The sequence below is a fragment of the Somniosus microcephalus genome, chromosome 16 (assembly GCF_052327205.1).
Source record: "Somniosus microcephalus isolate GS21.2 chromosome 16, FLI_Smic_1.0, whole genome shotgun sequence".
NCBI classification, from domain to species: domain Eukaryota; kingdom Metazoa; phylum Chordata; class Chondrichthyes; order Squaliformes; family Somniosidae; genus Somniosus; species Somniosus microcephalus.
In genome coordinates this window covers 6,702,427-6,728,931 of record NC_141002.1, presented here as the reverse complement: position 1 = coordinate 6,728,931, position 26,505 = coordinate 6,702,427, and the positions used below count along the sequence as shown (strand labels likewise).

General features: G+C 44.1%; 2 long non-coding RNA genes across 2 annotated transcripts in view; both read right to left on the bottom strand.

Moving 5' to 3' along the window:
• LOC147105959 (uncharacterized) overlaps positions 1 to 19,957 on the bottom strand; it is a 34,973-nt gene extending 15,016 nt beyond the window's left edge. The window contains exons 1-3 of the long non-coding RNA XR_015081303.1: positions 19,695 to 19,957; positions 5,538 to 6,446; positions 788 to 966 (exon numbers count right to left, since the gene is read on the bottom strand). This is a non-coding gene — a long non-coding RNA (uncharacterized LOC147105959). The remainder of the gene's footprint in view (positions 1 to 787; positions 967 to 5,537; positions 6,447 to 19,694) is intronic.
• A 1,103-nt stretch (positions 19,958 to 21,060) lies between these two features.
• Positions 21,061 to 26,505, bottom strand: part of LOC147105958 (uncharacterized) — a 40,607-nt gene continuing 35,162 nt past the window's right edge. Inside the window, exon 4 of the long non-coding RNA XR_015081309.1 lies at positions 21,061 to 25,355. This is a non-coding gene — a long non-coding RNA (uncharacterized LOC147105958). The remainder of the gene's footprint in view (positions 25,356 to 26,505) is intronic.

The window sequence follows — 26,505 nt, the reverse complement described above, 5'->3', positions numbered from 1 at the left end:
AACTGAATTTCTGGGCCCATGTGTTTTATTTGTCTCAGCACAAATGTTAATAACTTCCATGTCAGTAAAACTTTAAGTTTCTCTTTTTTCATCGGTGTCCCCATCTTCTTTCTCTTTGTTTATCCTTTAGTTTTGCCAATTTTCTTCCCCCTAATTTTGTCACCTGCTCCTGTAGATTTTCGTTTTAATTTCCTCGGTCTTTTGAATGACCATTACTAATTGGTGTACCAATAAAACTCCCGCTTTCTTTGTCTTACTTCCCTTTTGTGTCTCCCACCATTCTCATTGGTACACTGGTACCTTAGACGGATCCCATCCATCCTTTTTCATCTTATCTATCAAACCTTTCTGATCGTCAGCATACAGCCAACTCAATGAGCCCGGCGGTCCCCAATCTGGGCCTCCGCCTTCTGTCATAATGTATTATTTTTGATACTAGACTACCGCGTTCCGGTCCTCCCTAGTAACTCGTTCTCAGAGGTCTACCTATCATCCACCACTAGTGATGGCGGTCCTGACTTGTAACTATCTCGCTGTCAGAGGTGATTATTTCACTTGTAGCCGTTAATACATTAATACCATACGTCGCGTCCTGCAATACAACAGAGAGACTTTTAGTCTGTCTCGGATTCCCAACTAACTCTGGCCTTCATGTGGGGCCCAATTGCCCTCTTAATTCCGGCTCAGTATGGGTCCTCGAGACATTTACATTCCGAAATAACACATCAGATGTCAATCAACTTAACCACTATTCAAACTTATCCACTATTTAAACTGCATCTCTCACCCGTCACGGATACCAGATTCTTTTGGTACTGCGTCGCTGTCACACCGCCCTTCTGAGTGATCCAATTTCTGGACGGTCAAGATTTGACTACTCGCCCCGTTCACTGGTGCAGGTGGTCTTCCAGTTCTGAAGTACCCTGCTCGCAGCGCCAACTTGTTGTGGTGAAAATAAATTTGCATCTAAACCGTGTAAAAGTAAAAAGATGCAGTTTATTGAAAAAAAACAAACAGAAAACATAAGAACATAAGAAATAGGAGCAGGAGTAGGCCAATCGGCCCCTCAAGCCTGCTCCGCCATTCAATAAGATCATGGCTGATCTGATCCTAACTGCCAATCCACGATCACAGAACCATCTCCTGCATCTAACAGAATTAGACACATGAAATAGGAGCAGGATCAGGCTACACGGCCCTTGGGCCCGCTCCGCTACCCACAGGGCCATGACTGATCCAAACCTAGACTCATGTCCAAATTCCTGCCCGCTCCCCGTAACCCTTAATTCCCTTTACTTCTAGGAAACTGTCTATTTCTGTTTTAAATTTATGTAATGATGTAGCTTCTACAGCTTTTTGGGGCAGCATGTTCCAGGGACCTACCACCCTCTGAGTGAAGTAGTTCCTCCCCATCTCAGTTTTGAAAGAGCAGCCACTTATTCTAAGACTATGCCCCCTAGTTCTAGTTTCACCCATCATCGGGAACATCTTCCCTGCATCCACCCGATCCAACCCCTTCACAATCTTATATGTTTCAATAAGATCGCCTTTCGTTCTTCTGAACTCCAATGAGTAGAGTCCCAATCTACTCAACCTCTCCTCATATGTCCATCCCCTCATCCCCGGGATTAACCGAGTGAACCTTCTTTGTACTGACTCGAGAGCAAGTATGTCCTTTCTTAAGTATGGACACCAAAACTGTACGCAGTATTCCAGGTGCGGTCTCACCAATACCTTGTACAACTGAAGCAATACCTCCCTATTTTTATATTCTATCCCCCTAGCAATGAAAGCCAACATTCCATTGGCCTTCTTAATCACTTGCTGCACCTGCATACTAACCTTTTGAGTTTCGTGCACCAGGACCCCCAGATCCCATTGTACTTCAGTACTTTCCAGTTTCTTGCCATTAAGATAATAACTTGCTCTACGATTTTTCCTGCCAAAGTGCATAACCTCACACTTTCCAGTATTGTATTCCATCTGCCAAATCTCTGCCCACTTACTTAGCCTGTCTATGTCCCCTTGAAGGTTTTTTACGTCCTCCTCACTGACTACTTTCCCCCCCATCTTAGTATCATCTGCAAACTTTGATATGTTACACTCGGTCCCCTCCTCCAAATCATTAATATAGATTGTAAAGAGTTGGGGACCCAGCACTGACCCCTGCGGAACACCACTAGTTACTGATTGCCAGTCTGAGAATGAACCATTTATCCCAACTCTCTGCCTTCTGTTAGATAGCCAATCCTCTATCCATGCCAGAATATTACCCCCAATCCCGTGATTTTTTATCTTAAGCAATAATCTTTGTGTGGCACCTTGTCAAATGCCTTTTGGAAGTCTAAATACACTACGTCCACTGGTTCCCCTTTATCCACCCTATATGTTACTTCCTCAAAGAACTCCAGCAAATTTGTCAAACATGACTTTCCCTTCATAAAACCATGCTGACTTTGTCCTATTAAATGATGATTATCCAAATGCCCTGTTACTGTCTCCTTAATAATGGACTCCAAAATTTTACCTACCACAGATGTTAGGCTAACCGGTCTATAGTTTCCAGCCTTCTGTCTACTGCCCTTTTTAAATAAGGGTGTTACATTAGCAGTTTTCCAGTCTGCCGGGACCATTGCCGAGTCCAGGGAGTTTTGGAAAATTATTACCAATGCATCCACAATCCCTGCCGCCACTTCCCTCAAGACCCTAGGATGTAAGCCATCAGGTCCAGGTGATTTATTCGCCTTGAGTCCCATTATTTTACCGAGTACCACTTCCTTAGTGATTTTGATCGTGTTTAGCTCCTCCCCCCCTTTAGCCCCCTGTTTGTCCAATGTTGGGATATTCTTAGTGTCTTCTACTGTAAAGACTGATATAAAATATTCATTCAGTGTTTTTGCCATCTCCATATTTCCCACCATTAATTTCCCGGTCCCATCCTCTAAGGGACCAACATTTACTTTAGCCACCCTTTTTCTTTTTATATAACTATAAAAACTCTTACTATCTGTTTTTATATTTTTTGCTAATTTACTTTCATAATCTATCTTCCCTTTCTTAATCAATCTTTTTGTTATTTTTTGCTGTCTTTTAAAGTTTTCCCAAACCTCTATCCTCCCACTAGATTTGGCTACCTTATATGCCCTTGTTTTTAGTCAAATACTATCCTTAATTTCTTTACTTAGCCACGGATGGCTGTCTTTTCTTTTACACCCTTTTCTTCTCAGTGGAATATATATTTTTTGGAAGTTGTAAAATAACTCCTTAAATGTACACCACTGATCATGTATCGTCTTACCCTTTAATCTATTTTCCCAATCCACTCTACTCAATTCCGTTCTCATACCTTCATAGTCTCCTTTATTCAAGCTTAGCACGCTTGTTTGAGATCCAACCTTCTCACCCTCTAATTGAATATGGAATTCAACCATGTTATGGTCACTCATTCCAAGGGGATCCTTTACTAGGACATTTTTAATTAATCCTGTCTCGTTACACAGGACCAAATCTAAGGTTGCTTGCCCCCTGGTCGGTTCAGTTACATACTGCTCAAGAAACCCATCCCTAATACACTCAATGAACTCGTTCTCAAGGCAGCCCTGCCCAATTTGATTTGTCCAATATGGTAGTTAAAATCCCCCATAATTACAGATGTTCCCTTATTACAAGCCTCAACTATTTCCTGATTGATACTCCATCCAACAGAGTTGCCACAGTTCAGAGGCCTATGGACTACGCCCACTAGTGTTTTTTTCCCCTTATTATTCCTTACCTCCACCCAAACTGTTTCATTGTCCTGATCTTTTGACCCAATATCCTTTCACTGTATTACAGTGATTCCTTCCTTTATAAACATAGCCACCCCACCTCCCCTTCCTTCCTGCCTGTCCTTCCTGATCGTTAAATAACCTGGTATGTTTAATTCCCAGGCATTGTCACCCTGCAGCCATGTCTCTGTAATGGCCACAAGATCATACCCATATGTAGTTATTTGTGCCATTAACTCATCTATTTTGTTACGAATGCTACGTGCATTCAGATAGAGAACTTTCAAAGATGTTTTGTGACACTTAGTTCCTGCTTTTGCCCTTTGTATTACTTTACCTTTTACTCCATACCTTCTGCCCCTTCCTGACATGCTCTGGTTTTTAATTTCCCCACTGCGACCTAAGTCGATGACCTTCTCTGTTGTCATTTGTATTATTTGCTCTCTAGGAACCTCCCCCCCACTAGTTAGTTTAAAGCCCTCTCTACAGCCCTAGTTATATGATCCGCCAGGACTCTAGTCCCAGCACTGGCCAAGTGAAGCCCGTCCCAACTGAACAGCTCCCTCCTGCCCCAGTACTGGTGCCAGTGTCCCAGGAAGCAAAACCCATTTCTCCCACACCAGTCTTTGAGCCACGCATTTAACTCTCTAATTTTATTTGTCCTAGCCAAATTCGCTCGTGGCTCAGGTAATAATCCAGAGATTATTACCCTTGTGGTTCTGCTTTTTAATTTGACCCCTAGCTGCTCAAACTCCCTCAGCAGAACCTCCTTCCTTGTCCTATCTATGTCGTTGGTACCAACATGGACCACAACAACTGGATCCTCTCCCTCCCACTCCAAGTTTCTCTCCAGTCCAGAGGAGATGTCCTTAACCCTGGCACTGGGCAGGCAACACAGCCTTCGGGACTCTCGCTCTCGGCTGCAGAGAACTCTATCTATCCTCTGGGAGAAGTGTCTCAGACCCCGCGGTCTGTGCGAGCACCTTCTCGTTCTCTCTTGGTTGGTACAGCTTTTTATTCTATTTTCATCCAATCACATTGTATTGCAATAATCACCTGATCACATTGTATTACAATAATCACCTGATCACATGGATTCTTTTCAGTATTAATAAAGGTTAGTTACATCTTACTATGCCTTTGGTTACAGGTCAAATTCCCATGACCCCTATATTCTGCTGTGTCTACAAATTTTAGCTAAAGCAGCACATTTCTTATCGCTTAACACACATTCTGTCTTGTCCCACAGCTGCATCTTATCTCTGTTTTGCAAAGTTTCTCAACACACTGTCCTTTTGCAAAACTAGCGAAAGTAGCACAAAAGTCTTTTTCACATGAGAAAGTCTTTTTCATAAAAGAAAGTTGTTATTCTGAGAGGGTTCATTTTAACCCCTTCAGTCCCTCCTGTTGGTCCTGCACCAAATTTAGATTTTGGCTAGGGATACCAACTTCTCTTCTACTTTTACCATCCCCAGGATTACTCCTAACTGATGGCTTAAACTTAGTACCTAAGTTCGTCTTTCCCCTCTGTCTATCTTGTTGTGCTAGGCGTGGTAGTCTGTGCAAATGACTAAAGAACTTTACATGTATGTTACTATCGCTATCAGTTCATTATCCCGCATTAACTGTTCGGTTTCTGGCTTAATATTGATTATATCAACTGTAGCAACCGGCACTATTCGGGACACAGCTGCCCTACAGCATGCTTTCAGAACCGTCATTATAACACAAAATAATACTGCAACTATAGTGACAATTGTAAGTCCTTACCATTTCTATTTGTCTTTTGATGCTTGATATTCGACCTTGCTGGCATTTGTGCTATCTTTTTCCGCTTGCCTGTTGTCAGTCCCTGGTCTAAGAATTAAAACCCATCTTTGAATCTAATAGTTATTTCTTTATTGACTTCTCACAATCGGCTGTTGACTAATCTAGCCAGCTCTTATTGCTCTCTCAACTTGGGCGTTAGTTAGTAGGGAGTCTTGAAGATTTCTCCCTTCCTTACAGTCCATTCCTTTGAGGAGAAGGAGCAACCTCTGACCCCTTACTCAAATTCAATTCACTGTTCCGGTGTTCCAATTCTGCCCCACCTGGGACCCCTCTGTTTCTTCTATCTTTCCTGATGTTACCCCGCCTGGGGTCTCCTCTACATTGCTTCGGATCTTCTCTTTCGGTGTGCTCAATTAATATGTTAGTGCTTGTCAGTCATGGGCATGAGTACCCAATTGGCTTATGTATCAAAGTCTTACTACACACGTTACATATATCAAATACACTAGCATTACAAGTTGGATAACTACCACAGCATGTGAAATAATACAAACCTAAGGGTGTGCTGATGTATTAAGCCCAATACCCAATCAATGTGAGTTGTCCCCTATGCTGTCAATTTCAATATCTATTCTCGAGTTGTCTTGCTCCAAAACATAAAAATGCTTTAAGGAGGAGTTCAGTCGCATCATGAGCTCACTGAAACCCACAAACAACAGGGGAATGTCATATCCGAGTATCTGAATTGTGCCACATAATTGTGTAGCTCATACTTAAAAACGTGTTGGTTGATGAGACAGGTCCTGTTAGACCCGTAAAGCATGGTAATTGCAGTAGTAGTGACACAGGAGGCACCACTAAAATCACCTCATACTGGATTCATACTGGTTTTTCCCCACGCTCTGTTACCTACAAAACACAATTATTACAGTCACAGTTAAATTCAGTCTTACAATCATATCAAATACATTACAGTTCAACATCTAATCAACAAATCATGGATTTAAAAGATTCTCCAGATCTCTCTTTTGCTCGTATCCATCTTGTGGATAATTCTTACTAATCATGATTTCTCCTTAGCCCTCGATTGTACCAATCCAGATCCCATGCAACTCTCCACTTCAACTTTAATCCCTCTAACAGGTACCCATGTGTTTAACTCTATTCTGATTGTTTCATTAATTAGATAGTTTCTCAATGGAGTATGCTTTAAAAGTTGTCTCGCTCTCCTGAGCCACATTACCCCTTTCATGTCTTGCTGTTGTCAAGTAACTGAGCATGTCTGAGACCTGTTCTTCAGTGCAGATTCACCATACATTCCTGGATGGCAATTACCTCATATGTAACAAATCACATTTGCACACTCATGCCGGTATCTCAATATCATGCCACACATGCCATTCGATACAAGCCTTTCTCGGACTTTCAGGTATCTTATCAAAAGATTGTAGTCGTCTAATGGCTGAATACTTTTTCAAGGTCTTACTTGCTGCTATTTAAGCTTTGAGCTGAGCTCTTGGCCCTCTGCCTGTAACCTGGCCACTTCAGCCTGCTTGATTTCAAGCTGATTTTTAGCAGTAACTAGCCCTACATTAATCTCTTCCATTTCTTTCTCCTGAAGTGCTCTTTCCTGTAGTTGTGCTTTCACTAATGCAGTTTTCTCAGCTATTAGGCTCTCCAAAAGCATAATCTGTTGCTTAAAGTTATTCTCAAGATTCAACTTTTCTTTTTCCACGGTCTCTATTGTTGCCTGACTTTTCTCAATGTTTTCCGAAAACTGCTTTAACCTGTCAACTTTTTCAAGTAAAGCATCTTCCTTTTCAGCTAGAAGGGAGGCAAGAGAATTTTCATTCTGCTTTGACTTCATTAATTTATTCTCCAAGTCTGAAACCAGTTCTTCCTTGGTCTGGCAATCTACCTGGAGATTTAGTAAGCAGTCGTTCAAATTATTTTCTTCTTGTTTCAGGTCATCGAGTTCAGACTGATTTTATTTTCAGTTTTGTTTCTGCTCTTTTAAACTGCCTGAGAGCATTTTGCAAGTTCTCATTCAGTAGTGTAATTCTCCTGTTTTAATTTTACAATCTCAATCACTTTCCTTTAATTACCATTCATATCTTATTCATGAGTCCTGGAAAAACTTTACTGTCCAGTACAATATTTAAGATAGAAAACATAGATCAAACATTCTCACTTGATCCAAGTTATTAACACATTTTATTATCATTATTTTTAGAGGATCTTTTATTTTCCCAAAAGTAACCAAATATATAGTGCCTGAGTCCATTTTGTCATTTCAAAATTATCCCAAAATCCAAATAGCAGTACAGTTGAACTGACAGGTTTTGTCAATATTCAATTTCATCTCTATCAATTTATCTTCCATTTCCAATTTCAGAAACAAGTGATTCTTAGGCTAGATAGCTTAAACAGTGTTTTTAACATTAGAGACAGAAGTGCTGCAATTAGTTTACAAGGTAACTTCCATATAACAAAAGAAAGAAGGGAATCCATTGTGACTCTGCTTAGAGCCCAAGGGGTTAATTTATCAAATCTTAATTTTCCCTCTGTCACTGTGGTGAAATAATAACTTAAAATTAAGAAACGTAAATTTAATAATGTCCAATATCTTTAGATTTCATACTAAAGTTGTTGCTTGGTGAACTTAAACAGCTGTCAGTGGAAAGGGTTAACTCCTTTGCAGGATTTTTAAGAAGGTGGAGCAAAACATTATCAAATGCACGCAACTGCGTCAATTCACGTAAATCAAAAAAAAGAACTTTCCTGATCGAAAGACAGTTGTGTTTTCACACTTTAACTAAACACGAACACGGAGGTAATATGGACAGTGAAGAAGGACGGGATTGAGCAAAGTTCACAAGCTAAGTAAGTCTTTGTAAGGAACTCTGTAACTATCGGATGTTCTTGCGGAGCGGAGTTATCTTATTCAATGCGGTCTACACAAATTTACACCAACCAAAATTTCACTGTGGCCACAATGAAAGTCTGGTTTTAATAGGTTAATTAATCTCATAACTCCAATTTAATCCAGATCTTGTAAACATTCAAATTAATTTTCTTCCAAGCACATTGGCAACTGTAACTTAAGGCAGAAGCTTATCTTTTGTAAAACTATGGACAGAGAAACAAAACAAAATAGCACATTCTTGCAGAAAACAGTAAATTACATCATATTTTCTTATCAAATCAAACTGCTTTAGAAGATTTCACCACAGCAACCGTGACTCCAAGGTTAAATCTTAGACTGAAACTTAATCTTTTATTAAACAAACTTTTTGTTGCTCTTCTCAGTTTTTACACACCAGCTAAACTTAAATTAGTTCAAAGTTTTTTTCAATTCTTGGAGCACAATCTTATTCGCACATGCTTCCAAAATCCAAGACAAAACAAACGTTTTTAAACGTGTTATGTTCATTAATAATTAGTCGTTTTTATTAAGAACAGCTAGCTTTTGCGAGACACTTTATTGAGCACATGTGGACTAGGTACAGTATCTGTAGAGGCATCCATCTTGACTGCTGCCTTGTGGGTAGCCTAGTGCATTGTGGGTAGCCCACTCTTATATACATACAGCACCACCTAGTGTACCATTCCAGAATGACAGGTTACTGATCATTACATCCCCCTTTCGTTGAGGTTAAACAAAATCAGTATCAATCAATATCAATCAATAACAACATAAACATCTTCAACAGTCAATACATTTTCAATGTAGTTTTCTTTGTACTCAAAGATTAAGTCTATCAGGCTTTTTTACTTCACGTGTGGATCTTCTCAGCACAGGTAAGTCTGATGTGTTTTCATGAGAGCCTGTATGTGTATTTGTGTTAGATTGTTCTGGTGGTGAGTGACAAGATTCAGTTGCGGCCAAAGATGTGCGGGTTAGGTTGATTGGCTATGATAAATTGACCCTTAGTGTTAGGGGGATTAAGTACGTGGGGTTACGGGGATAGGGTGGGATATGTGTTGATGTAGGGGTTACGGGGATCGGGTGGGATATGTGTCGGTGCAGGCTCGATGGGCCGAAATGGCCTCTATCTGCACTGTGGGGTTTCTGTGATTCTGTGATTGTCATCGATTTGCTCTTCGATAGTCTCTTGTGTTTTTAGGAGGGAATGGCGGTTCCTCCTGAGAATCTGTCCTTCCTCAGTTCTAACAGTGTATGACCTTGGTCCTACTTCCTCAAGAACTGTAGCTTTCCTGTTCCATGCACCGGATCCTCAATCCTGACAACATCATCCCTTGTCAATGGTTTCAGAGTTTTGGATGACTTGTCATAGTATCACAGAATCACAGAAACCCCACAGTGCAGATAGAGGCCATTTCGGCCCATCGAGCCGACACATATCCCACCCGATCCCCGTAACCCATACACCAACACATATCCCACTCTATCCCCGTAACCCCACGTATTTAATCCCCCTAACACTAAGGGTCAATTTATCATAGCCAATCAACCTAACCCGCACATCTTTGGACTGTGGGAGGAAACCGGAGTGCCCGGTGGAAACCCACGCAAACACGGGGAGAATGTGCAAACTCCACACAGACAGTCACCCGAGGCCAGATTCGAACCCGGGTCTCTGGCGCTGTGAGGCAACAGTGCTAACCACTATGCCACCGTGCCACAGTATGATTTCTGTTTCAGCTTTAACAGTTGAAGTCTCTGTCTCAGTTCCTTACACTGCTTTTCTTTTGCACAGCAGGGTAGCGTGGTACGCAACTTGCAACCCATTAGGAGTTCAGCAGGTGAAGAACCAGAGTCTAAAGGTGAGGCTCGGTAGGTCAGCAGGGTGAGATACGGATCAGACTTGCTTTCTGTCACTTTCTTCAGTAGCTGCTTGAGAACTTGAACACCTTTCTCTGCCTTACCATTCGACTGAGCATACAAAGGACTGGATGTGATGTGTTGAAAGTCATAATGTGCTGCAAACTGTTGCCACTCTTTACAGTTGAAGCACGGACCATTGTTCCTAATGGCAATCCTGGGAATTCCATGTCTGGTGAAGATGGATTTCACATGCATTATGAAACTGCTTGCTGTGGTGCTTGAGAGCAGCACCATCTCAGGATAGTTAGAATAGTAGTCAATCACTATTAGATAGTCTTTACCATTTAAATGAAAAAGGTCCATACCAACCTTTTGCCATGGTGCTGTTGGTATGTCAGCTACTATCATTGGTTCCTTTGCTTGTTTGTTTTGGTGTTTCTGACATGTCTCACATTTGCCTATCATGTTCTCAATGTCCTTATTTATGCCAGGCCAATAAACAGTGTCTCTTGCTCTCCTTTTGCATTTTTCAATTCCGAGGTGTCCCTCATGAATCCTTTTGAGCATGTCTTGATGTAGAGCCTGTGGAATGACTATTCTGTTCTGTTTTAGTAGTAGTCCACTTGCGACACTCAATTCTGACCTTATGTGAAAATATTTTGGACAGGAACCTTTTGGCCAACCATGATGAATGTTCTCTATTACTGTTTGTAATACTGTATCTTTTACTGTTTCTTCTGCTATTTGCTTTGATTTTGTGTCTGACATGGGCAGCGCAGCAGTGACCATACTCACATGAACATCCACGTCTTCTTCAGTAGAGCTCACATGACTCATTGTGGGTGCTCGGGATAGTGCATCTGCTAACACTATGCATTTGCCTGGTGTGTAGATCAGTTCAAAGTCATATCTTTGCAGCTTCATCATGAGTCGTTGAATCCTTGGAGACATCTCATTCAGATTTTTTTTTTTGATGGCAACCAATGAGCTGTGGTCTGTCTCAACTGTGAAGGTGGGAAGTCCATATATGTAGCCATGAAACTTTTCTAGTCCAACTACCAAGCCTAGACATTCCTTTTCAATCTGGGCGTATTGACACTCAGTATCAGTCATAGACCTGGAGGCATAGGCAACAGGCTTCCAATCTTCACCCTCTGCTTGTAGCAAGACCACACCTAGGCCATCTTTTGATGCATCCATTGACACTTTGATTCTTTTTGTTGGGTCAAAGAAGATGAGTACAGATGTGGTTGTCAGCACTGTTTTGAGCTTTATCCACTCTTGTTCATGTATTTCTGTCCATGCAAACTCATTTGTTTTACGTAGCAGATCTCGCAGACAGGCTGTCTTGGCTGACAAGTTAGGAATGAACTTTCCAATGAAGTTTATCATCCCCATGATGCGTAGCACTCCTTTTTTGTCAGTGGGTCGGGGCATTTTGAGTATGGCGTTTACTTTTTCCATATCTGGCTCTATTCCTTTACCAGATAGATTATCTCCTAAGAAAGTGACTTTCTGGACGCCAAACTGACACTTGGCTTTGTTGAGCTTCAGTCCATTCCGGCGTATGCTCTGTAGCACTTTAGTCAGTCTCTCATTGTGTTCTTTCAGTGTGGAGCCCCAGATGATGATGTCATCAACATAGACCCGAACTCCTTCCAGACCTTCAATTATGTGTTCCATCGCTCTATGAAAGATTTCAGATGCAGATATTATCCCGAAAGGCATTCTGAGGAAACAATACCTGCCAAATGGTGTGTTGAAGGTACAGTATTTGGTGCTCTCTTCATCCAGTTTTAGTTGCCAAAATCCTTGTGAGGCATCGAGCTTTGTAAAGTATCTGGCACCTGACATTTCACTGGTGATTTCTTCTCGCTTGGGAATCTGGTAGTGTTCACGTTTTATGTTTGCATTTAAGTCCTTTGGATCCATGCATATTCTTAGATCATTGTTCTTTTTCTTTACACATACCATGGAGTTAACCCAGTCTGTTGGCTCTTCGACTTTCCTGATGACTCCTAGTGTGGTCATTCTGTCCAGTTCATTCTTGAGCCGGTCACGCGGGGTGCTGGAACTCTTCGTGGAGCATGTACCACTGGCTGAGCATCCTCCTTTAGTTGGATCTTGTAAGTGAATGGTAGAACTCCAAATCCTTTGAACACATCCTGGAAATTATTCACTACAGAATCCACCGAGTCATCTGGTCTGCTTATGGCACAGTTTATACGGTAGACTCTCTTGACCAGTTCTAAGTCCTCACAAGCTTTGTCACCCAGTAGTGAATCAAGTCCTTCAGACACAACAGAAAACATGAGATGATGCACTTTGTCTTTGACTGTCACTTTAAGTCTGCATACACCTAAGCTATCTATTTTCTGTCCATTATAGTCCTTCAGTAGTACTGACTTTTTCTGTATTTTGGGCTTTTCTTTCATATTGTTAATGTCACTCATACTGATTAAGTTTGCTTTTGCCCCAGTGTCTAGTTTCAATGTAACTAATGCTCCATTTACCTGCAGTGGGATCATCCATTTGTCCTCTGTTACTGCATTAACTTTATGTTCAGCATTGTTAATTCCTGAGGGCTGCACATTTTCTGTATCCTTTTTGATATTGTCACATGACACCATTCCTACAAAACATGTCTCACTTAAATCAGTGTCCTCAATCACATTAACTCGGTGCCCTTTCTTTGTTTTTACTTTTGAAAAGCATTGTTTAGCAAAGTGATTCTTTCCATTACACTTTGTGCACATTTTTCCAAATGCTGGGCATTGTCTTAACTGGTGTTTGTAATCACAGCATTTACAATTAAACATTTCATCCTCCGATTGCTTTTCATTTCTGTTCTGCCCATGTTTCTTCCCCTTGTAGGACACAGCACCGACAGCAGCATTATCACTCATTACAATCGCATCATTATTGATTTCATTGAAAGTCTTCGCGTGCTTTCGAGCTAGCTCACTGGCTTGGCATATTTTCACAGCAATTTGCAATGTTAGTTCGGTTTCTCTCAACAGACGTTCCCTGACTTTTTTTATCATGAATACCAAACACAATCTGGTCACGAATCATGGATGCTTTCAGCTCAGAGAAATTACATGTCTGTGCTTTCAGTTTCAGATCAGTCATAAAGCTATCAAAAGTCTCATTTTGCTGCTGTGTCCGAGAACAGAAGATGTACCTCTCATAGGTTTCATTCTTTTTGGGAGAACAATGTGTATCAAACTTCTTTAGCACATCGTCTAATTTTTCTCTGTTCTCCTCTGGATTAAATACAAATGTATTAAATACCTCTATCGCCTGTCGGCCTGCAACCATGAGCAGCAACGCTATTTTCCTTGCGTCTGGCTTCATACCGTACCCGATGGCAGCAATGCAGAGTTCGAATTGTTGTTTAAAAGTCTGCCAATAGTAGTCGATATTTCCTGTGAGTTTCAAACGCTCTGGTGCCTTCAAATTCTCCATGTCATGTTGCACAATATTCAGCAGATCATACCAATCCTGGTACCATGTTATGTTCATTAATAACTAGTCGTTTTTATTAAGAACAGCTAGCTTTTGCTAGACACTTTATTGAGCACATGTGGATTAGGTACAGCATCTGTAGAGGCATCCATCTTGACTGCTGCCTTGTGGGTAGCCTAGTGCATCGTGGGTAGCCCACTATCATATACATACATCACCACCTAGTGTACCATTCCAGAATGACAGGTTACTGATCATTACACATAGCAATCGTGACTCCAAGGTTAAATCTTAGACTGAAACCTAATCTTTTACGAAACAAACTTTTTGTTGCTCTTCTCAGTTTTTACACACCAGCTAAACTTAAATTAGTTCAAAGGTTTTTTTCAATTCTTGGGGCACAATCTTATTCACACATGCTTCCAAAATCCAAGACAAGGCAAAAGTTTTTTAATGCTTTTAACACAGAGAAGTGGGTGGAGCTAAACCACACATAACAGAATCTTTCTTTTAAAGAACATCTAATCAGACAAAAGAAATATTGTAACTTCTTAAACATTCATAGTCAGGAAAACTTTCACACAAACTGAAATTCCAGCATTTTTTTAAGGTTCCTTTCACTCAGCAAATCATGGCCTAGAAATTCAGTATAGCCACGTTTAGGGCGGTAAAGTCGGGCGGGCGCTAAAGTTTGTGCCCGCCGGAAAGTGGAGGCCACTTCGCCGATATTCAGTAGCTTTGGTCAAGGAGTTTGGGCGAGCGCTAAAATTGGCGTTGCACCCCTATCTTTAGGCGCTAAGCCGGCGGTGCAGACTCATACCGCCGAGGCCGGGCGCAGCGCAGGTGCGGTCATGTTTTGATTGACAGCAGACACCCTGATGCCGGCCAGCTCTTAAAGGGGGAAGGGTCGAGTTGGTCTGCTGCCACGCCCTGGATACTGCAGCCCTCCAGCTAGGCCTAAACACTGCTGCTGGAGAGAAATAGCACCAGCAACGATGCAGAGGGCCCGTGAGCGAGCGCAGCGCTTCTCTGCCCATGCTTTGAGGGTGCTGCTTAGGGGTTTGGAGAAGAACAGAGATATCTTGTGCCCGGACAGTGGCAAGAAGGCTCCCAAGAGGCTGTACAGGAGAGCCTGGAGGGAAATCGCCCAGAGGGTCACAGCCAACAGCGATGTCCCCAGGACTGGTGACCAATGCCGCAAGAAGTTTAACGACCCCACTCGGATGGTCAGGGTGAGTACCCTTTCCAGTGTCCTCCTCATCCTTGCATGTGCACCTCACATTATGGGCAAAGGGACCTCAAAGGCCTAATGGCCAGCCCTCCTCCAGCAGCTATGGCACTGGCATGATCATCAATAGCACTTTCTGCACTTGACACACTGGCCAAGCTATTCGACCATGGGAGGCAGTGCACACAACAACAGGGCACCACACTGGCCAAGCTATTAGACCATGGGAGGCAGTGCACACAACAACAGGGCACCACACTGGCCAAGCTATTCCACCATGGGAGGCAGTGCACACAACAACAGGGCACCACACTGTACTTAGAGGCCGTCCTTTCTCTTGCAGGCCAAGCTGGCGCAGAATCTGAAGAGCCGGACTGTCACCGGGGGAGGCCGTGTCCAGTTCCAGGAGCTCAGTGAGCTGGAGGAGCACGTGGCTCGACTCATGCGTGCCCGGGTGATTGGCCCCATTGCTATTGGAGATGCCGACCCTGTGCTGGGCCCCAATGGTAAGGACATGACCGTTTGGACTTCTCTCGTTCCCCTTGCGCTTCAGATCTACATCCTTTGCCACTGTCCCACCAATGCGCATAGTGCCACCACTCATGCCTCCCTCGCTGATGCCCTGTCCTCACTCTAAAGCTACTCTTGTGCCTTCCTGCTTTCAGCTGGTGAGGAGGAGGTCCCTGAAGCTGCGAGTGTCAGTCCCTCGGAAGAGGAGGACGACGAGGACCAAGAGGAAGGCGGCACATCGGGGGAACCCTCATCCGCGCCAGGGGATGGCAATGGAGGGGACACGTCTTGCCTGGAAGAGAGCCAGGGGGAAGTGTTGCAGGGGGGTGTAGCTCCTGTGCCCAGTGGCTTCCAGCCACACGGGAAGGGTCGGGCAGCACAGCTGCCTTCTCCCCAGAGGCGGCAAGTGTTGCAGGGGGGTGTAGCTCCTGGGCCCAGTGGCGTCCAGCCACGTGGGAAGGGTCGGGCAGCACAGCTGCCTTCTCCCCAGAGGGGGCAAGTGTTGCAGGGGGGTGTAGCTCCTGGGCCCAGTGGCGTCCAGCCACGCGGGAAGGGTCGGCCAGCTCGGCGGCCTTCTCCCCAGAGGGAGAGTCCGGCCTCCAGTCCGGAGATGGTCCTCGCCCAGGAGGTGCGCCTCCTTGATCAAATGTCCGTGGACTCGGAGCGGCGCCACACCGAGTTCATGGGGGTTGTGGGACAGTTGCCTCAGGCCATTGAGTCCCTGGCTCATAGTGTGGCCGATTTCGGGGACTCACAGGCCAGGGGTGTCGAACAACTCGCGGCAGCACAGGACGCGAGTCGAGAGTTCATGAGTGGTGCCGTGCAGACACTGGCTGGTCTGATGCGGGCACAGACCAGGGCAGTACGGGCACTCACTTCTGCCACACTCGCTGTGTCACGGACGCATCGCCAGGGCACCCGCCGCGCTGCTGCAGCACAGCGGTCTGGCCTTCACCAGATTGCTGCGCTTGCTGCAGTGCCAGCCCGGCCGAGTGCCAGTGTCTCTGGCGACCAGCGAGCGCCTGGCATCAGCCAGCTTGCCCCCATTGCTGCAGCCGCCACTGCCACTCCCCCAGCAAAGCTGCGACGAGCTGCTGGAGAGACTGATGCTGGCCAGCCACAGCTGCAGCAGTCAGCAGCCGGCCCCTCCAGGGCCGGACCTCGTCTAGGCCGACCCCCAAGGGCATCTTCCGTCACGCATTGTGCCCCTCAGGAGCCTTCACCCAGCCTTGCAACACACACAGGGCCCAGGTTGAGGCGGAGCAGCAGGTCGGGCAGGGGCTGGAGAAGCCTGCACAAGGACTCGCCCTCTTGGCACACCAAGTAGAGTGTGTTGCCAGATGTTTTTTTATATGGGGGTGTTTGTGTTCTGTATGGGGGGGGCTTATTTTGGTAAGGCCGAAGATGAAGGCAAATGTTTTTTTAGATGGGGGTGTTTGTGTTCTGTATGGGGGGGTTTGTCTTGGTAAGGCCGAGGATGAAGGCCAATTGGATGGACAAGTTTTGTTATTCCTCCGCAGGTTGTGGGAGTGAGATATGTTTTTGACTGTTTTTTGGGGGTCTTGTCTGTTTTTGTGTTTCATGTGGGAAGGGCCCTGAGTTTGTTAAATAAAGCTTTTTATTTATTCAGCTTGTCCATGTGTCATGTTTCAAGTGGTTGTTGCGTTAACCGGCTGAGGGCTTGCGGAGCGGCTGCATTCAAGTGCGTTCATTGCCACAAGCCATTCCCTGAGAGGGGGCCTAGAAGTGTCGTTCAATAAGCCGCCGGCGGACGGCCCTTGGACCTTGTGGCTCCCTCCTGGGCTGGTACTCCTCCTCCTCCTCCTCCTCCTCCTCATGGTCCTCCTGCTCGTCCTCCTGAGGTGGTGGTCCAACGTGAGGTGGCAGTGCCTGAGTCCTGCGAATAGCCAGGCTGTGCAGCATGCAGCAAACGACGACGAACTGGGAGACTCTATCCGGCGAATACTGTAGAGATCCGCCGGAACGATCCAGGCAGCGGAACCGTTGCTTGAGGACGCCAATCGTTTGCTCTATGATGTTCCTTGTGGCTTGATGGCTTTCGTTGTATGCCTCCTCAGCAGGGGTCCTGGGTGCGCGGAGCGGGGTCATGAGCCATGTACACAAAGGGTAGCCCTTGTCCCCGATAAGCCATCCCCTTGGGGGAGGCTGTGCCTGGAACATGTCAGCCACAGTAGTCTGGCGCAGGATAAATGCATCGTGGCTGCTTCCTGGAAAGCGGGCATTGACAGATAGGATGCGCTGCCTGTGGTCACACACCAGCTGTACATTGAGGGAATGGTAGCCCTTCCGGTTGCGGTAATCCTCGGCATTGTCGATAGGTGCCCGCATAGCCACATGCGTGCAGTCAATGGCGCCCTGCACCATGGGGAAGTCGGCGATCCTGGCAAATCCGACTGCACGCTGCTCCTGCCTCTCTAGGGTCATGGGGAAGGAGATGAATTGGTGTCTCCTTGCGAAAAGGTCATCGGTGACCTGCCGGATGCAGCGATGCACGGCGAACTGGGAGATGTTCGCTATGTCCCCAGCAGCGGCTTGGAAGGAGCCGCTTGCATAAAAGTTCAGAGCCACCGTGACCTTCACTTCCACCGACAGAGACGTCCTGCACATCAGCTGTGGACGCAGATCTCTGTGAAGCAGCTGGCAGATCTCTGCAATCACCTCCCTTCTGAAGCGCAGCCTCTTAACACAATGCGCGGCAGTCATGGTGAGATAGGACACCTGCTGGCGGTATTCCCTGAGTGGGTAAGGCCTACGTTGCCGACGCCTGATGGCCCCTCTGCGTCTAGGCATGGCTGCCCCTCTCACACAGCGTCTGCGAGCCTTTCGCACATAATGCTGAAACTGAGGGTTGGAACCCCATGCAGCCCCCATAATATACTTGCAAACAGTGAAATCACAATGAGTCAAATTTCCAAGCTCTGGCCAGAAGCCAAAAATACCTCTCCTACGTTGTCCCAAATCAGTAAGGTCTGTTCCTTGGTCTCTGTCCAGAAATCCAAAGCACTAAAGTCATTGCAGCAAAATGGCTGGCCTTTATAGTCCAGTCTGAGTGCCCTTTAATTAGCGCTCCCCGAGGCCCGCAGGGCCTCTGCTGCGTTCGACTTCACAGTTCTTAACAGCGCCACGCCCACATTGGGCGGGCGCCACTGAAGTTCCGGTTTGGGGCGCACAAACAGCGTTGCACGACGAAATGACGTCATAAGCTGCGCGCGCAGCTGAGCGGGCGCAAACACTTTGCGCCGGCGCTAAATGTCAACTGAAGTTGGGCGTAGGTGCAGATCGGCCTGCGCCAGGGCGCTAAGTGCCTAGCGCTCGAAATCTACCCCTCTTATGGCGCTAACGGCTGGCGAACGCAACTGAATTTCTGGGCCCATGTGTTTTATTTGTCTCAGCACAAATGTTAATAACTTCCATGTCAGTAAAACTTTAAGTTTCTCTTTTTTCATCGGTGTCCCCATCTTCTTTCTCTTTGTTTATCCTTTAGTTTTGCCAATTTTCTTCCCCCTAATTTTGTCACCTGCTCCTGTAGATTTTCGTTTTAATTTCCTCGGTCTTTTGAATGACCATTACTAATTGGTGTACCAATAAAACTCCCGCTTTCTTTGTCTTACTTCCCTTTTGTGTCTCCCACCATTCTCATTGGTACACTGGTACCTTAGACGGATCCCATCCATCCTTTTTCATCTTATCTATCAAACCTTTCTGATCGTCAGCATACAGCCAACTCAATGAGCCCGGCGGTCCCCAATCTGGGCCTCCGCCTTCTGTCATAATGTATTATTTTTGATACTAGACTACCGCGTTCCGGTCCTCCCTAGTAACTCGTTCTCAGAGGTCTACCTATCATCCACCACTAGTGATGGCGGTCCTGACTTGTAACTATCTCGCTGTCAGAGGTGATTATTTCACTTGTAGCCGTTAATACATTAATACCATACGTCGCGTCCTGCAATACAACAGAGAGACTTTTAGTCTGTCTCGGATTCCCAACTAACTCTGGCCTTCATGTGGGGCCCAATTGCCCTCTTAATTCCGGCTCAGTATGGGTCCTCGAGACATTTACATTCCGAAATAACACATCAGATGTCAATCAACTTAACCACTATTCAAACTTATCCACTATTTAAACTGCATCTCTCACCCGTCACGGATACCAGATTCTTTTGGTACTGCGTCGCTGTCACACCGCCCTTCTGAGTGATCCAATTTCTGGACGGTCAAGATTTGACTACTCGCCCCGTTCACTGGTGCAGGTGGTCTTCCAGTTCTGAAGTACCCTGCTCGCAGCGCCAACTTGTTGTGGTGAAAATAAATTTGCATCTAAACCGTGTAAAAGTAAAAAGATGCAGTTTATTGAAAAAAAACAAACAGAAAACATAAGAACATAAGAAATAGGAGCAGGAGTAGGCCAATCGGCCCCTCAAGCCTGCTCTGCCATTCAATAAGATCATGGCTGATCTGATCCTAACTGCCAATCCACGATCACAGAACCATCTCCTGCATCTAACAGAATTAGACACATGAAATAGGAGCAGGATCAGGCTACACGGCCCTTGGGCCCGCTCCGCTACCCACAGGGCCATGACTGATCCAAACCTAGACTCATGTCCAAATTCCTGCCCGCTCCCCGTAACCCTTAATTCCCTTTACTTCTAGGAAACTGTCTATTTCTGTTTTAAATTTATGTAATGATGTAGCTTCTACAGCTTTTTGGGGCAGCATGTTCCAGGGACCTACCACCCTCTGAGTGAAGTAGTTCCTCCCCATCTCAGTTTTGAAAGAGCAGCCACTTATTCTAAGACTATGCCCCCTAGTTCTAGTTTCACCCATCATCGGGAACATCTTCCCTGCATCCACCCGATCCAACCCCTTCACAATCTTATATGTTTCAATAAGATCGCCTTTCGTTCTTCTGAACTCCAATGAGTAGAGTCCCAATCTACTCAACCTCTCCTCATATGTCCATCCCCTCATCCCCGGGATTAACCGAGTGAACCTTCTTTGTACTGACTCGAGAGCAAGTATGTCCTTTCTTAAGTATGGACACCAAAACTGTACGCAGTATTCCAGGTGCGGTCTCACCAATACCTTGTACAACTGAAGCAATACCTCCCTATTTTTATATTCTATCCCCCTAGCAATGAAAGCCAACATTCCATTGGCCTTCTTAATCACTTGCTGCACCTGCATACTAACCTTTTGAGTTTCGTGCACCAGGACCCCCAGATCCCATTGTACTTCAGTACTTTCCAGTTTCTTGCCATTAAGATAATAACTTGCTCTACGATTTTTCCTGCCAAAGTGCATAACCTCACACTTTCCAGTATTGTATTCCATCTGCCAAATCTCTGCCCACTTACTTAGCCTGTCTATGTCCCCTTGAAGGTTTTTTACGTCCTCCTCACTGACTACTTTCCCCCCCCATCTTAGTATCATCTGCAAACTTTGATATGTTACACTCGGTCCCCTCCTCCAAATCATTAATATAGATTGTAAAGAGTTGGGGACCCAGCACTGATCCCTGCGGAACACCACTAGTTACTGATTGCCAGTCTGAGAATGAACCATTTATCCCAACTCTCTGCCTTCTGTTAGATAGCCAATCCTCTATCCATGCCAGAATATTACCCCCAATCCCGTGATTTTTTATCTTAAGCAATAATCTTTGTGTGGCACCTTGTCAAATGCCTTTTGGAAGTCTAAATACACTACGTCCACTGGTTCCCCTTTATCCACCCTATATGTTACTTCCTCAAAGAACTCCAGCAAATTTGTCAAACATGACTTTCCCTTCATAAAACCATGCTGACTTTGTCCTATTAAATGATGATTATCCAAATGCCCTGTTACTGTCTCCTTAATAATGGACTCCAAAATTTTACCTACCACAGATGTTAGGCTAACCGGTCTATAGTTTCCAGCCTTCTGTCTACTGCCCTTTTTAAATAAGGGTGTTACATTAGCAGTTTTCCAGTCTGCCGGGACCATTGCCGAGTCCAGGGAGTTTTGGAAAATTATTACCAATGCATCCACAATCCCTGCCGCCACTTCCCTCAAGACCCTAGGATGTAAGCCATCAGGTCCAGGTGATTTATTCGCCTTGAGTCCCATTATTTTACCGAGTACCACTTCCTTAGTGATTTTGATCGTGTTTAGCTCCTCCCCCCCTTTAGCCCCCTGTTTGTCCAATGTTGGGATATTCTTAGTGTCTTCTACTGTAAAGACTGATATAAAATATTCATTCAGTGTTTTTGCCATCTCCATATTTCCCACCATTAATTTCCCGGTCCCATCCTCTAAGGGACCAACATTTACTTTAGCCACCCTTTTTCTTTTTATATAACTATAAAAACTCTTACTATCTGTTTTTATATTTTTTGCTAATTTACTTTCATAATCTATCTTCCCTTTCTTAATCAATCTTTTTGTTATTTTTTGCTGTCTTTTAAAGTTTTCCCAAACCTCTATCCTCCCACTAGATTTGGCTACCTTATATGCCCTTGTTTTTAGTCAAATACTATCCTTAATTTCTTTACTTAGCCACGGATGGCTGTCTTTTCTTTTACACCCTTTTCTTCTCAGTGGAATATATATTTTTTGGAAGTTGTAAAATAACTCCTTAAATGTACACCACTGATCATGTATCGTCTTACCCTTTAATCTATTTTCCCAATCCACTCTACTCAATTCCGTTCTCATACCTTCATAGTCTCCTTTATTCAAGCTTAGCACGCTTGTTTGAGATCCAACCTTCTCACCCTCTAATTGAATATGGAATTCAACCATGTTATGGTCACTCATTCCAAGGGGATCCTTTACTAGGACATTTTTAATTAATCCTGTCTCGTTACACAGGACCAAATCTAAGGTTGCTTGCCCCCTGGTCGGTTCAGTTACATACTGCTCAAGAAACCCATCCCTAATACACTCAATGAACTCGTTCTCAAGGCAGCCCTGCCCAATTTGATTTGTCCAATATGGTAGTTAAAATCCCCCATAATTACAGATGTTCCCTTATTACAAGCCTCAACTATTTCCTGATTGATACTCCATCCAACAGAGTTGCCACAGTTCAGAGGCCTATGGACTACGCCCACTAGTGTTTTTTTCCCCTTATTATTCCTTACCTCCACCCAAACTGTTTCATTGTCCTGATCTTTTGACCCAATATCCTTTCACTGTATTACAGTGATTCCTTCCTTTATAAACATAGCCACCCCACCTCCCCTTCCTTCCTGCCTGTCCTTCCTGATCGTTAAATAACCTGGTATGTTTAATTCCCAGGCATTGTCACCCTGCAGCCATGTCTCTGTAATGGCCACAAGATCATACCCATATGTAGTTATTTGTGCCATTAACTCATCTATTTTGTTACGAATGCTACGTGCATTCAGATAGAGAACTTTCAAAGATGTTTTGTGACACTTAGTTCCTGCTTTTGCCCTTTGTATTACTTTACCTTTTACTCCATACCTTCTGCCCCTTCCTGACATGCTCTGGTTTTTAATTTCCCCACTGCGACCTAAGTCGATGACCTTCTCTGTTGTCATTTGTATTATTTGCTCTCTAGGAACCTCCCCCCCACTAGTTAGTTTAAAGCCCTCTCTACAGCCCTAGTTATATGATCCGCCAGGACTCTAGTCCCAGCACTGGCCAAGTGAAGCCCGTCCCAACTGAACAGCTCCCTCCTGCCCCAGTACTGGTGCCAGTGTCCCAGGAAGCAAAACCCATTTCTCCCACACCAGTCTTTGAGCCACGCATTTAACTCTCTAATTTTATTTGTCCTAGCCAAATTCGCTCGTGGCTCAGGTAATAATCCAGAGATTATTACCCTTGTGGTTCTGCTTTTTAATTTGACCCCTAGCTGCTCAAACTCCCTCAGCAGAACCTCCTTCCTTGTCCTATCTATGTCGTTGGTACCAACATGGACCACAACAACTGGATCCTCTCCCTCCCACTCCAAGTTTCTCTCCAGTCCAGAGGAGATGTCCTTAACCCTGGCACTGGGCAGGCAACACAGCCTTCGGGACTCTCGCTCTCGGCTGCAGAGAACTCTATCTATCCTCTGGGAGAAGTGTCTCAGACCCCGCGGTCTGTGCGAGCACCTTCTCGTTCTCTCTTGGTTGGTACAGCTTTTTATTCTATTTTCATCCAATCACATTGTATTGCAATAATCACCTGATCACATTGTATTACAATAATCACCTGATCACATGGATTCTTTTCAGTATTAATAAAGGTTAGTTACATCTTACTATGCCTTTGGTTACAGGTCAAATTCCCATGACCCCTATATTCTGCTGTGTCTACAAATTTTAGCTAAAGCAGCACATTTCTTATCGCTTAACACACATTCTGTCTTGTCCCACAGCTGCATCTTATCTCTGTTTTGCAAAGTTTCTCTACACACTGTCCTTTGTGCAAAACTAGCGAAAGTAGCACAAAAGTCTTTTTCACATGAGAAAGTCTTTTTCATAAAAGAAAGTTGTTATTCTGAGAGGGTTCATTTTAACCCCTTCAGTCCCTCCTGTTGGTCCTGCACCAAATTTAGATTTTGGCTAGGGATACCAACTTCTCTTCTACTTTTACCATCCCCAGGATTACTCCTAACTGATGGCTTAAACTTAGTACCTAAGTTCGTCTTTCCCCTCTGTCTATCTTGTTGTGCTAGGCGTGGTAGTCTGTGCAAATGACTAAAGAACTTTACATGTATGTTACTATCGCTATCAGTTCATTATCCCGCATTAACTGTTCGGTTTCTGGCTTAATATTGATTATATCAACTGTAGCAACCGGCACTATTCGGGACACAGCTGCCCTACAGCATGCTTTCAGAACCGTCATTATAACACAAAATAATACTGCAACTATAGTGACAATTGTAAGTCCTTACCATTTCTATTTGTCTTTTGATGCTTTATATTCGACCTTGCTGGCATTTGTGCTATCTTTTTCCGCTTGCCTGTTGTCAGTCCCTGGTCTAAGAATTAAAACCCATCTTTGAATCTAATAGTTATTTCTTTATTGACTTCTCACAATCGGCTGTTGACTAATCTAGCCAGCTCTTATTGCTCTCTCAACTTGGGCGTTAGTTAGTAGGGAGTCTTGAAGATTTCTCCCTTCCTTACAGTCCATTCCTTTGAGGAGAAGGAGCAACCTCTGACCCCTTACTCAAATTCAATTCACTGTTCCGGTGTTCCAATTCTGCCCCACCTGGGACCCCTCTGTTTCTTCTATCTTTCCTGATGTTACCCCGCCTGGGGTCTCCTCTACATTGCTTCGGATCTTCTCTTTCGGTGTGCTCAATTAATATGTTAGTGCTTGTCAGTCATGGGCATGAGTACCCAATTGGCTTATGTATCAAAGTCTTACTACACACGTTACATATATCAAATACACTAGCATTACAAGTTGGATAACTACCACAGCATGTGAAATAATACAAACCTAAGGGTGTGCTGATGTATTAAGCCCAATACCCAATCAATGTGAGTTGTCCCCTATGCTGTCAATTTCAATATCTATTCTCGAGTTGTCTTGCTCCAAAACATAAAAATGCTTTAAGGAGGAGTTCAGTCGCATCATGAGCTCACTGAAACCCACAAACAACAGGGGAATGTCATATCCAAGTATCTGAATTGTGCCACATAATTGTGTAGCTCATACTTAAAAACGTGTTGGTTGATGAGACAGGTCCTGTTAGACCCGTAAAGCATGGTAATTGCAGTAGTAGTGACACAGGAGGCACCACTAAAATCACCTCATACTGGATTCATACTGGTTTTTCCCCACGCTCTGTTACCTACAAAACACAATTATTACAGTCACAGTTAAATTCAGTCTTACAATCATATCAAATACATTACAGTTCAACATCTAATCAACAAATCATGGATTTAAAAGATTCTCCAGATCTCTCTTTTGCTCGTATCCATCTTGTGGATAATTCTTACTAATCATGATTTCTCCTTAGCCCTCGATTGTACCAATCCAGATCCCATGCAACTCTCCACTTCAACTTTAATCCCTCTAACAGGTACCCATGTGTTTAACTCTATTCTGATTGTTTCATTAATTAGATAGTTTCTCAATGGAGTATGCTTTAAAAGTTGTCTCGCTCTCCTGAGCCACATTACCCCTTTCATGTCTTGCTGTTGTCAAGTAACTGAGCATGTCTGAGACCTGTTCTTCAGTGCAGATTCACCATACATTCCTGGATGGCAATTACCTCATATGTAACAAATCACATTTGCACACTCATGCCGGTATCTCAATATCATGCCACACATGCCATTCGATACAAGCCTTTCTCGGACTTTCAGGTATCTTATCAAAAGATTGTAGTCGTCTAATGGCTGAATACTTTTTCAAGGTCTTACTTGCTGCTATTTAAGCTTTGAGCTGAGCTCTTGGCCCTCTGCCTGTAACCTGGCTACTTCAGCCTGCTTGATTTCAAGCTGATTTTTAGCAGTAACTAGCCCTACATTAATCTCTTCCATTTCTTTCTCCTGAAGTGCTCTTTCCTGTAGTTGTGCTTTCACTAATGCAGTTTTCTCAGCTATTAGGCTCTCCAAAAGCATAATCTGTTGCTTAAAGTTATTCTCAAGATTCAACTTTTCTTTTTCCACGGTCTCTATTGTTGCCTGACTTTTCTCAATGTTTTCCGAAAACTGCTTTAACCTGTCAACTTTTTCAAGTAAAGCATCTTCCTTTTCAGCTAGAAGGGAGGCAAGAGAATTTTCATTCTGCTTTGACTTCATTAATTTATTCTCCAAGTCTGAAACCAGTTCTTCCTTGGTCTGGCAATCTACCTGGAGATTTAGTAAGCAGTCGTTCAAATTATTTTCTTCTTGTTTCAGGTCATCGAGTTCAGACTGATTTTATTTTCAGTTTTGTTTCTGCTCTTTTAAACTGCCTGAGAGCATTTTGCAAGTTCTCATTCAGTAGTGTAA